At 37.9% G+C, this 12117-nt stretch overlaps 1 long non-coding RNA gene across 1 annotated transcript in view; it reads left to right on the plus strand.

Annotated features, from left to right (window-relative positions):
* LOC137227613 (uncharacterized) overlaps positions 1-12117 on the plus strand; it is a 435344-nt gene that overhangs the window by 192375 nt on the left and 230852 nt on the right. The window contains exon 4 of the long non-coding RNA XR_010944933.1: positions 7392-7479. This is a non-coding gene — a long non-coding RNA (uncharacterized lncRNA). The remainder of the gene's footprint in view (positions 1-7391; positions 7480-12117) is intronic.

Here is a 12117-nt window from a genome sequence, read left to right on the forward strand (position 1 = left end):
AGTATGTCTTATATACTTACAATCATAAATACAGAAATATTTATGTAGCAATTTATAGTCTTCAACAGAAATATTTATATAACAACTTTACAAACAACTTCACGTTTCCTTAGGCCATCTTCACAATTTCTTTATGACATTGTTATTTTTACTCTTATTTTATGCCTAAGAAAACTGAAGTTGAGAGGCTAAATATATTTCTCAGTATCACATCATTTTAATAAGGCAGAGTTGGGATCTAGGCACAGGTGTTCTAATTCTTAATCCTATGCTCTTTCAAATAAATAAATACATTTTTTAAAATTCCTGGCACTACTATTTATGGAATAGTAGGTGTTCCATAAATGTTGACTTTACAAGTCCCTGCCCTCTACTTGTGCTAGCTGCTTTCTTTGTGCAGGAAGTAGATCTGTTAAGGCAGCTTATTTTCAGCTCCCATTGCTATGGTAATGCTAATTATTTAACATCTTGTTCTAAAGGCCAAGATCCCAATGGAGATCATACACAGGGCTCCTGCTATAATGAGCATGGCTTCCGGTGGTGGGAAAGAATACATTTTGATCTCTTCCTACAGTATTACAAAGTTATTTTGCCATTTGTAATTTTTGTTTCTTGGGAAACAAGATAAATTCCCCCAAGTATGTACTCATGCTGTTTAAACCTCCACACTTGTTTTTAAAGTTCTCAGGAAATGTAACTCTAAAACAGCTTTTTGGACAGCAGGGTCAATTGTTGTAGATAGATTCATTTAGTAAAAAACAGAGAACATCTGATGCTTTTAAAAGGAGATTTTCCCAAAATACTTACTGTTGGGGATTAAGAGCTTTTGAACAATCAGTGTTTACCCACTATTATTGCCAGACTACATTTAAACAGTTCCCAATTCATTCAGGATATATGGCCCACAAAATGTACTTTCTTGGCAATGTAGGAAACTTGCATTAGTGTTCTGTAGAGAAATAGAAAATGAGGAGGCAAGATGCTCTTTTCTTCCTCTCTGTTACTTCTATCAGTGGTACAGCATCCCCAGATGCTCTTCGATTCTGGTAACACTTCTTCCCTTTTGTCCTCTAACCTTTGGGGAGGTATCTGGTTTCGCAGGTATTAATTTCTGGACAACATTCCTTCCCCTACTTTACTCTTCCAGGACTCCTACTCATTTTTGCTCTTCCAACTTTCCAGTGCTAGGGTAACCAATTCCTTCGTTCAAAGCTCCCAAAAGGTTTCTGTTTTCCTGATTGAACCTAATTGATAGAGGAAACAAATCAATATGTTGATTTTGAAATGCATCAAGGTCTTAAAAGGAGTTAAAGGGTAGAATTAGGTATTCTTTAGATATTGTTATCAAAGCCTTCTTAAAAGTGAATATATGAGTTACAGTCTAAAGTATGAGAAGGAGATAATAGTAAGGAGATCTGAAGGAAGTGTGTTTCAGCCAGAGGGGACCTTCTTTGGATGATAATTAGTGGTAGTTTGGATTAGAGGGGTGGCATTGGAGGTGAAGTGGGTGGATTCAAGATGTATTTTCAAATAAAATGAAAAAGAATTGTTCATGAAAAAATTAAAAATTGGGGTAAGAGAAGAGCAATAAGAGATGATGTGGTAGGCTGAATAACAGGCCCCAAACATATTCAGGTTCTAATCCTTGGAACCTGTGAATATAACTTCATTTGACAAAAGAGAGTGCAGGTGTGATTAAGTTTAGCATCTTGAGATGGAGAGGATTAGCCTGAATTACCTGGATGGGTCCTAAATGGAATCATATGTGTCCTTATCAGAAGGAGATTTGATAGGGCAGAGAAGGAAACCATGTGACCAAAGCACGGGGAGGAAGAGTCAGGGAGAAGATGCTATACACTAGCGTTAAAGATGGAGGATGGGTCACAAGCCAGAGAATAAAGGCAGCATTTAGAAGCTGGAAAAGGCAAGGAAACAAATTCTCCCTAAAGCCTCTGGAGGAAATGCAGCCCTGCTGACACCTTGACTGTGGCCCAGCGAAATCCATTTTGGACTTCTGACTTCTAGAATGATAAGAAAATTAATCTGTGTTTTTTTAAAGCCACCATGTTTGTGGTAATTTGTTAGAGCAGCCCTGGGAAACCAATATAGATGACTCCCAGAATCTCATTTTGAGCAACAGGGTAAGTGTGATACTATTTACTCAAATGAGAAATATTGGGAAATGAGCAAACAGGTTTGAAGAGTGGGAAGTATCAAAGAAATATCAAGAGGTCATTCTGAACTTGCTAGTCTTAAGATCTACGAGTAACCCAAATGTGAAATGATTAGTTGGCTCTTCCATATTTCCTACGTGGAGCTGGCCGAATTTCCTGGGTCAATTGATTGTGGGTTTTCATCACATTTGGGAAATAGTCAACCTTATCTCTTCAAGTGTTTGTTCTGCTCCATTATCTCTCTTCTCCTTTTCTGGGACTCCCATTCCAATGTTAGACTTCTTGATATTACTTGACAAGCCACTGAAGCTCTGTTCATTTTTTTTTTCCATTTAAAAATAATCTGCGTCTGAGCTTGGAAATTTCTATTTACCTATCTTCAGTTTCACTGATACATTTCTTCTGAAAGCACTTCTTATTTTAATTTCAGATATTGTAGTTTTCAGTTCTTGGGTAGCCATTTGGTTCAATTTTAGTTTCCATATATTTTCTGAAATGTATCTTTACTCATATCCATTTTTCTTATTAACTCTTTAATATATCTATAGTAGTCATTTTAAACTTATTGTTTGCTAATTCCAATATCTGCTATGTCTGTGTCCACTTTTATTGGCTGATTTTTCTTTTGAATATAGATGTCAGTTTCCTGCCTCTTTACATTTCTAGTAATTTTATTTTACATTGAATAATATTTTGCAGAGACTTTGGATTCTGTAACTTTCCTCTGGAAAATGTTAATTTTAATTTAGCAAGCAAATAAGCTGCTGGTGGACCAACTTGATCCTAAGGTTTTGTTTTTAGTTTTGTTAGAGTGATTGTAATTGAATTTTTCGCTCAGTTCAGGGCATAGACTTTAGTCCTGGGAATGGTCTTTACTACTATAAGTTGTGGCCCTTCTGAAGTATCAGTTACAAACCTGGATTTAATTCCTCTAATTAGGCAGAACTCGAATTCCAAACTGCACCTCCCTAATACCAGGCAGCTACTAAAATTCCTGTTCAGTATTTTAGCTTTCCAACTGTTGTTTTCTACTAAGTTCATTAGAATCTCATCCTACACATGTGCAGCTGAATTTTGGAAGAGTTCACACACAGATTTGGGGACCACGCCTTCTGTGGTTTAATCCTTTCATGCACTTACCTATCCTCATCAGTTTCTAGCAGCCCCAAACTTTGACCTCAGACTTCTGTTTTCTGCTTGAACTGTATCTCCTGTGCACAGGGCAGACTGGAGAGTGCTATCATGGGAAAAGCCAGTTAAATGTGGATCTCACCCAGTGTGTTTCCAATCTGGAAAGTGTAATATCAGCTCCAGTTTCTGCCTGCTCTCAGTTGATATGAAGAGACGTAGAAATAGACATAGATATGTTTCTTTGTCCAGAGTTTATAATTGTTATTGGCAGGAAACAGTCCAATATAAGCTGCCATACTATCATCAGAATCCTGGCAATTGGTTGAATCTTGATTTCAGGAAAGAATTCTGGAGCTAATATAGTAATTTATATTTATCAATAGGAGAAACGTCTAGTAAAGTGCTTCTAATTATTGGTTTCACATTACAGTAACCTGACAGTTTTTAATCTATTTGGCCAGATACCCCAAAATCAAATAAATCAGACTTTCTGGAGGTTGGACCCAGGGGTCATTAGTTGTTAAACCTCCTCAGGTGATTAAAATATGCGTTTAGAGTTGAGAACCTCTAATCTTGAAGATAAGCAGGGTAAGAGAAGAAGTAGATTCAGATTTGACAACCAGTATTATTCAGTAAAGGGACTGAGAAGGAACAACCAGAGGAAGGTAGTATCATGAAAGCCAAGAGAGGAGAGTGTTTCTCTAAGCAGGAGAAGTCATCAAATGTGTTAAATGCTGCTCACAGTTTCAGTTGAGGACAGAAAAGCAATAGTATTTTGCAACATGGTATTTGTTGGTGATAAACATATCAAAACAAATGCAAGAGTTTTTAATATTAATTGTGATCAAAGTAGATGAGCAGTATTGGGATATACATACTATGTTTCACATGTGGATACGAAGAAAACCTTATTTCTGTAACTGCTCTCATCCACCTCATCGTCTATTGTTGCATAGTCATGAAAGAAAAAATTAAACTGCCCCCATAGCTCTCTCTCTTCTAGTTTGAAAGTCTCTTTCAAGTCAAGTCAGCCTCTTTGAGATTCTTAGTCATGACCACAGTTGAATCAGTTCTGCCCTTTTCCCTCTCCCTTTTCTGTATATATGTGGGAGGGGCTGGAGAGACATAAGTTCTTGGGTAGCACACATGCTATCTGCGGTGTTAGGGTTAAGAATGATGGATGTCCTATGAGTCTTCACGAGATTCCTTATGTGCATCCATCACCAACCAAGTCACTGGGTGAGATACTATGCTTGCCAGCTTCCTTATCCTTGCACCTGCTTTTGAAGTCTGGGGTCACAACTAGAATCTCTGACCTTGAAGTCTCCCAAATCTGTATTCCCTCCTCCAAGCTTCAAGCCTCTATTGCTTTACAGTTTCCTCATTGTTCCTCATTGTACATCTGAAACCAAGCTAAAGTTTTTAAATAAGGACTTATTAAGGATGAAACTGGAAGTAATGATAAAAGGGAATATAGCAAGTAACATGTAAGTTGTTAACTCATAGAACAAAATATTAAAGCATATTTATATTAGAAGTCCCAATTAAAGAAATCAAGACTTAGAGAGGTATCTGCTAGGAGTTATGCCTCTTTTCTATATTCTGCCTTGATAATTCATCATTTCCTGTTATCTTCCTGGTCCCTTATCTTAGGAACTGCCTGTTCCAAAGATAACTGACTCTGATAATAGCCTTTCAGGGAGATCACCCCTTAATACAATCATAATAATTGGAATCATAATAATTCCAATACCCACAACAGATGAACACAGTATCAAGTGGCTCATTTTCTTAAGTTTCAAATATCAAAATATAAAAATATTAAAGTGTTAAATTAAAAAAATGACTGGGGCTTCCCTGGTGGCGCAGTGGTTGAGAGTCCGCCTGCCGATGCAGGGGACACGGGTTCGTGCCCCGGTCCGGGAAGATCCCACATGCCACGGAACGGTTGGGCCCGTGGGTCATGGCCGCTGAGCCTGCGCGTCCGGAGCCTGTGCTCCACAACGGGAGAGGCCACAACAGTGAGAGGCCCGCGTACCGCAAAAAAAAAAAAAAAAAAAAAAAGACTGAAAACAAAGTTATTGACATGAAAATTTTGAATATATCAATATGTTTAAAAGCAAAACATACATTATAATTTTAATAGTATAATTCATTAGTTTGAAAACACAATGCACATTTTTTCAAGGATTCAGAGAATGTTTGTAAAAATTATCTCTTACTTCAAAGGAAACACATAGAGAATCTGGGACTCTAAGTGATCTGTCTCAGCATTCACTGTTGCTGAATGTCTACTTCTTGTCCCTATTTTTGGGGACTCTATTTGCAGATAGGTTTTTATAAGGCTGATAGGTGTGGGTACTCCAGGTGCTAACTGTGGAGCTGAGACAAACAATACAAGCCGTAGTTGACTACATGGCCCAAGGTCTACACCTGAGAAAACTTCTTAAGTATGAGTCTAGGGGATAAGTGAATGACTGTAATAAGAGGCTAAAGAATCAAGGAATGCAGAGAAACAAGTTCAAACAATTATAGTGAATTGAAATTATCTAGAACGTTACTACTGAAAATGTGGTCCCTAGACCAGCATCAACAACATTATCTAGGAGCATGTTAGAAATTCAAAATCTCAGACCCCATCAAAGACTTACTGAATCAGAATCTGCATTTTAATAACACCTCCAGATGATTTGAAGACACAGAGTTCAACAACTGATCTAGGATATAACTGAAAAAGCAAAGCTAAGTTATGTTGAGCCTAGGGTTATAATTCAATTCTTTTTTTATATTAATTTTTATTGGAGTATAGTTGCTTTACAATGTTATGTTAGTTTCTGCTGTACAGCAAAGTGAATCAGTTATACGTATACATACATCCACTTTTTTTAAATTTCCTTCCCATTTATGTCACCACATAGCATTGAGTAGAGTTCTCTGTGCCGTACAGTAGGTTCTCATTTGTTATCAGTTTTATACATAGTAGTGTATATATGTCAATCCCAGTCTCCCAGTTCATCCCACCCCTCCTTCCCCACCTTGGTAACCATAAGTTTGTTCTCCACATCTGTGACTCTATTTCTGCTTTGCAAATAAGTTCATCTGTACCATATAATTCAATTCTTCATCATTATAAAGCTAACTTGGATAATATTATGATATCAAGGAGTGGGAAATAAAGCCAGAGATGGAAATTCTACTTATTTCAAGTATAAAAAAACTAATGCAATAATTTGGCCTCAGTGTGGCATGTAGGGGTTCAAGGTCAGAGGCAGTAGATGATAAATGTTTACTGGGGGAATGCAAGTCACATAGGAATGAATTTACATTAACTCTAATTCCAGTTATGGAATGTTTGACCTGAAATGCCGCTCCTCTGATGAGAGTCAGTGCTTCTCCTTTGGTTAAGATGGAAGGAAATGAAACTCATTGAGTTACAAAGGTCCAGGAATAGCAGTGATAGCTCAAAATAAACATTAAATGCTAGTTCAAATATTTGTAGGTAACGGGGATTGAAATTGAAAGCACACTTGGTTAATTATCTAGGGTCTTAAATCCTGAGTTTTATCACACCTAATAAATGAGACTTGAATGAATTGAAAGTCTAATATGACAGCTCCTAAAATCTTACCTTCAAAACAATCGTCAATGTTAAACATCAGGGAAGTTAAATTGAGGCTTGGAGTTGCTTCTCCCTACATAGCTTTTCATAGTCTGACAATTTTCTCCCACTGAATTGACCTTGGTAAAAATTTATTTGCTCATAATTCTGGCTTCTTGATTTCCATATGTTCTTTCATCAAGTATTTATTAAACATCTTTTATGTATCAGATAATGAGCTAGGTTCCTGGAATACAGAACTAAGGCCAGTTCCTGACCTTTGGGGAGTCAGAAGTCAGGGATGCATCTACATTAATAGGAAAATGTCCTTAATAGTGGCATAAACAGCTAATTATGGAGAAGAAGAGGGACTGGTGGAAGACTAGAGGGCCAGAGAATATAACTATAGTGAAAAAAAGATTTAATGTGTATAACCTTTATCAATGAAAAAAATGATTAACACTGAATGTCTCTTTTGATAATTTCAGGAACCATGTGAAATAGGTATTCATCTGCTTTTGCAAATGAAGAATCTGAGCCTGAAGGAAGATTAGCAACTTACTCAGGATTTTACAGGCAAGTGGGGACTCAAATGAGAAACCGGGTTTTATAACACTAGAATTCCAGGCCTTCCGCCTAACTACCCATGACCCATGACTATTCTAAGTAATAACATATCCAGGAGTAACATTTTAGGATACTTCAGAATCCTTATCCATTAGCTATGAACGTGGTCCTGCTGAAGGATATATCACCTGACTGATTGATTTGGTGTGTTTGGGTGATGTAATAATTTAGACAGGTCCCTCTCACCACCTTGCTTTTCTTTGTTTATCTCTCTGAAAGCTAGTCATTTGTTAAAAAATAACCACCTTCCAATACTCAGATAAAGATAGCTGAGTGCTTGGATTCCACTGCTAGAATTTTAAAGTAAGCTTAGTATGTTATTTAAGGTTTATTTATAAGGCATGCCTCTACCATGTACAAAATGGTACATTGGGGCTTGTGTGAAAAAACAACATTTCTGATAACCTAGTTGCCCGGGACTACCCCAAATGAACTAAATCAGAATCCCTGGTAGTTGGACCCAAGCATCAGTAGTTGTTAAACCTCCCCAGGTAATTTTAGTGTGCATATGGACAGGATGACTGACTCGAATGTAATGTAAAATGGCTACTGCAAAGACAACAGCTAATTGCTAGTCACTGCTTAGCCTAAGCCAAGCAACATGCTAAACTCTTCAATGGGATGGTCTCATTTTCACAACAATCCAATGAGGAGAGTGGTATTGTTACCCATTATCTCCATTTTTTTACATGAGAGAAATGAGGCTTTCTCAGGGGCTCGTTAGTGTGTCCAAGGTCAGTGGTGAACCCCAAATTTCTGATTCCAGATTCCAGGTCCTAGCCACTAGACTATACTGACTTCCTATAATAAAGCTAAAGAGAAGAGAGATGCTTTTGAGGACTCTTTTCTAAAAATTAAATTTGGAGACAGTTGGGGTAAATTTAGTTCAATACTTGAGCACATTATTCTTTGTCCAGTGAAGAAAAGAGAATGAGTAGAGAAAGATGAAAAATTATTTCCAAATGAATTAATATCCCTTGTTTTACTTCCTTTGAAATTGAGAGAAGTGTTTTGATGCAGACCTGTGGATTAAAAGATATACCTAAGCAGCCTGTGAGGTTAGCATAGCCCACAGCTAGTATCTGGAAGGAGGCCTCTGTAGCAGATACCAAGGCAGATACACAGGAGAGCATCTGGTGCCAGGAGAGGGGGCAGCATCTTGTAGAGCGTGGTGATGACATATTTAAGATCATTTAAAAAGCAAAACGGAGTAACTATGGTTCAGGCATCCAAAATGGAGCTGGGTGGCCATTGTGGATGTGGTTTCAGACACATTCCTGCATCACTGAGAACTTGAATTTTTTCTGAACTGTATCAGACTCAAGAATACCACCAGCCAGTTTTCAAAACAATATCTGCTAGCAGCTGCTAGCTGCATCCTGTAGTTTCAAAGTTTCCTCTACCCTTTGCAACTATGTAACCATTTTAGAGGCCAACCAATCCTTGCTTAACAAGCAATCTTGCCAACTCCAATCCTAATTCTTGACAAATAATTTACATAACCTTGTAGGTGTTTTTGCCTTTATAAGCTTCCCTTATTTTGTAGTCTGATGGAACACAATTCAAGTGCTTCTTGAATCTGTGTCTCCCAGGCTGCAATCCTAACAAACTGCAATCAGGTCTCTCTTTCTGAAGTTTTGGTTAATGATAGAGTAGGTGTATTCAATGGGGTTCTGGAATGTCAGAAAAGTATGAGACCTGAGTTGCAGAGCCATGCACATCTCCAAGTTTCATATGCTGAGGAATTATCAATGCATAAATGTAGACTGCCTGCTTAATGTTTGTTTTATATGAGGCCCTATAGCATATTGGTCACCATATATACATAGCATAGAACCTGAGCTAGGTTCAAATCTTGCCACTAAAATGGAGTATTAATATTAATATTATAGGGTTATTGTGAGAATTACAAAATACAGTGTGTGAAATATATGTTTGGTTTTAATCCCCATTTCTGACATGCAGTTCCTAAAACACTTGGAATTTCCTAAGTGGTAAGAACAATGAAGGTGTCTTTCATTAGGTTGATAAGGTGATTTTTGGAACTCCCCTAAAGACAGGAGCTGGTTGCCAGGAGAACTAATGTGTGATTAGTAATGTGTGATTAGAGTGTTGAAACTTTCAATCCCTCCCCCCCGACCTCAAGGGAGGGGAGAAGGGCTAGAGATTGAGTCAATCAGCAATGGCCAGTGATTTGATCAGTCATGCCTGTGTAACGAAGCCTCCATAAAAACCCAACAGGAGGGGTTCTGGAGAGCTCCTGGGTTGGTGAATATCTGGAGATTTGGGGTGAGTGGCATGCTCCAAGAGGGCTTGGAAGCTCAGCACCATTTTCCCATACTTTGTCCTATGCATCATTTCCATCTGGCTGTTCCTGAGTTGTATCCTTTTATAAGAAACTGGTGCTCTAGTAAGTAAAATCTTTCTGTGAGTTCTGTGACCTGCTCTAGGAAGTTAATCAAAATCAAGAACGTGGTCATGGGGACCTCTGATTTATAGCAGTCTGTCAGAATTACAGGTAACAACCTGGACTTGTGACTGACCTCTGAAGTTGGGTAGGAAAGGGGGGACATTCTTGTAGAAATGAGCCCTTGTTACCAAAACTGAACTTGAGTTCACTTGCCTGAAGTGCAGCAAAACCAATCTACTGTCATCAGGTTGTAGTGAAGGAAAGTACAGCATTTATTTGCACATTGCCAAGCAAGGAGACTGGACAGCTAATGCTCAGGAGATCCAAACTCCCTGATGACTTACATGCAAGGGTTTTTAAAGGCAACATCAGGGGCAAGTGTCACAGGGTACATGATCAGCACATGGACATTCTTCTGATTGGTTGGTGGTGAGGTAACAAGGTGATGTTTTGGGAATCTTAATCATCAATCTGGTTCCTACCAGTCTGGCATCTATGTGCTTATGGTTAGCAGTTTTTGTTTAGTGGGAGTCCTGGTTTCTGTAAAACAACTCAAGGATATGAATCATGTTATTATCTATATCCCTTTAGGAGGAACTAGGAGTCTGTGACTCTATTGTTCAAGCTATTATTACTTTTCTTGCTTAATTGCTTTTCCTTTGTTTCTGCATTTTTTCATGTCTCTAGTCGTTACCAGTTTGAGAAAGCCCTAGGATACTAAAGCTTTTTCTACAGATGAGAAGTGGGGACATGGAGAGTCTTGTACCTGGGAGGGCCCTGCAGGGTCCTGCTTGGTTTAACCCTTAACCTGTGAGACCTGATGCTCTCTCCATGTAGATAGTGTCAGAATTGAGTTGAATTGTAGGACACCCAGCTAGTGTTTAAGAATTGTTTATTGGTTGGTTTGGGGAAACCACCCCCCTCAAAGTGGAATTAGGTCCAGAACCCTTTTTATACTGTGTATCTGTAATATATAAGAATATAGTAATCTTAGATATTAGGCCTAAGATATAGTAAGTCTCAATATAGTTTGGTTGTTATTCCTTCTATTATTATTCCATTAAATGAAAAATCAACATAACTAATAATAATAGAATAATTTCCTGTATTTTAGTCAAACCCAGAATTTCTGAGAAAGGAGGGGAGAGATGTATCACTTGACAGTTTTCTTTGGAAAAAAATCAGGAAATTCAGGGAAAATTGCATGAGTATAGATACTACAACTAGACATAATAAGTGTGAGGAGCAGAGTTTAGCGGTTAAGAGAACAGGTGCTGAAGTCACATGATCTACCAGTTATTAGCTTTGTGAGCTTGAACAAATGACTTGATGTCTCTGAACTTCAAATGCATTATCTTTAAAGTGGGAGTAATAATATCAAATAATTTAGAATTAAATGCATTAGTATTTGTAAAGGTATGAGAACAGTGTCTAATATAGTTAGGATATAAGAGTGTATTGAACAAAATAAATATGATATAGAGATGCAAGCTTGTCAGTATGCTTCAAGGGAAGATGTGGTTAATTCTGAACTTTTGATAGAAGTGGCATTTTAGGTAGCCTTGCATATTATTACTGTAAGGTTTTTGCCTTGTACTACAGTGTTTGGTGAGTTGGGATGACCTTTTTGGATGTTTCCTATTGCCTATACTAGACGTAAGCCTAAATGACCTCCAATAAAAATGGTAAGGGACCTTGTCTCTATGACAAAGACAAGTCCAGAGCTAAATACATGATAGAAATAAACATAAGCCAACTAGAAATCATTTGCCATTTGACTGAAGAGGAGAGTATTTACCTTCCCCTGCCAACCAGTGCTCATGTCACTAACCCAGGCTCTTTCAGGACAGGAAAACTTGGCATTCTTATTCTTCCAGCTTTGTGGAAGGAAAGGAGATTCTACAGAGATACAGAATCTCATGGCCCAGGTACTATGGTCGACTGTGTATCCTAATTCATTCTTAGGGAAACAGTGACAATGGGATACAGAGGGGAGCCTGAGCAGGCTGTAGAGCTCAACTTTCCTCTACTTTTGATTTTTGCTTTTTACTCGTCTTACCAGCTTAGTTCCAGTGGTTAGCTAGAGACATTGTTGAAACACTTAGGAGAGGAAAAAGATCAGTGGATTATCAGAAAACACCTTCTTACACCTTCATGTGGCTCCATTATTTTTAACA

This window comes from Pseudorca crassidens, chromosome 7, assembly GCF_039906515.1.
Source record: "Pseudorca crassidens isolate mPseCra1 chromosome 7, mPseCra1.hap1, whole genome shotgun sequence".
Taxonomy (NCBI): domain Eukaryota; kingdom Metazoa; phylum Chordata; class Mammalia; order Artiodactyla; family Delphinidae; genus Pseudorca; species Pseudorca crassidens.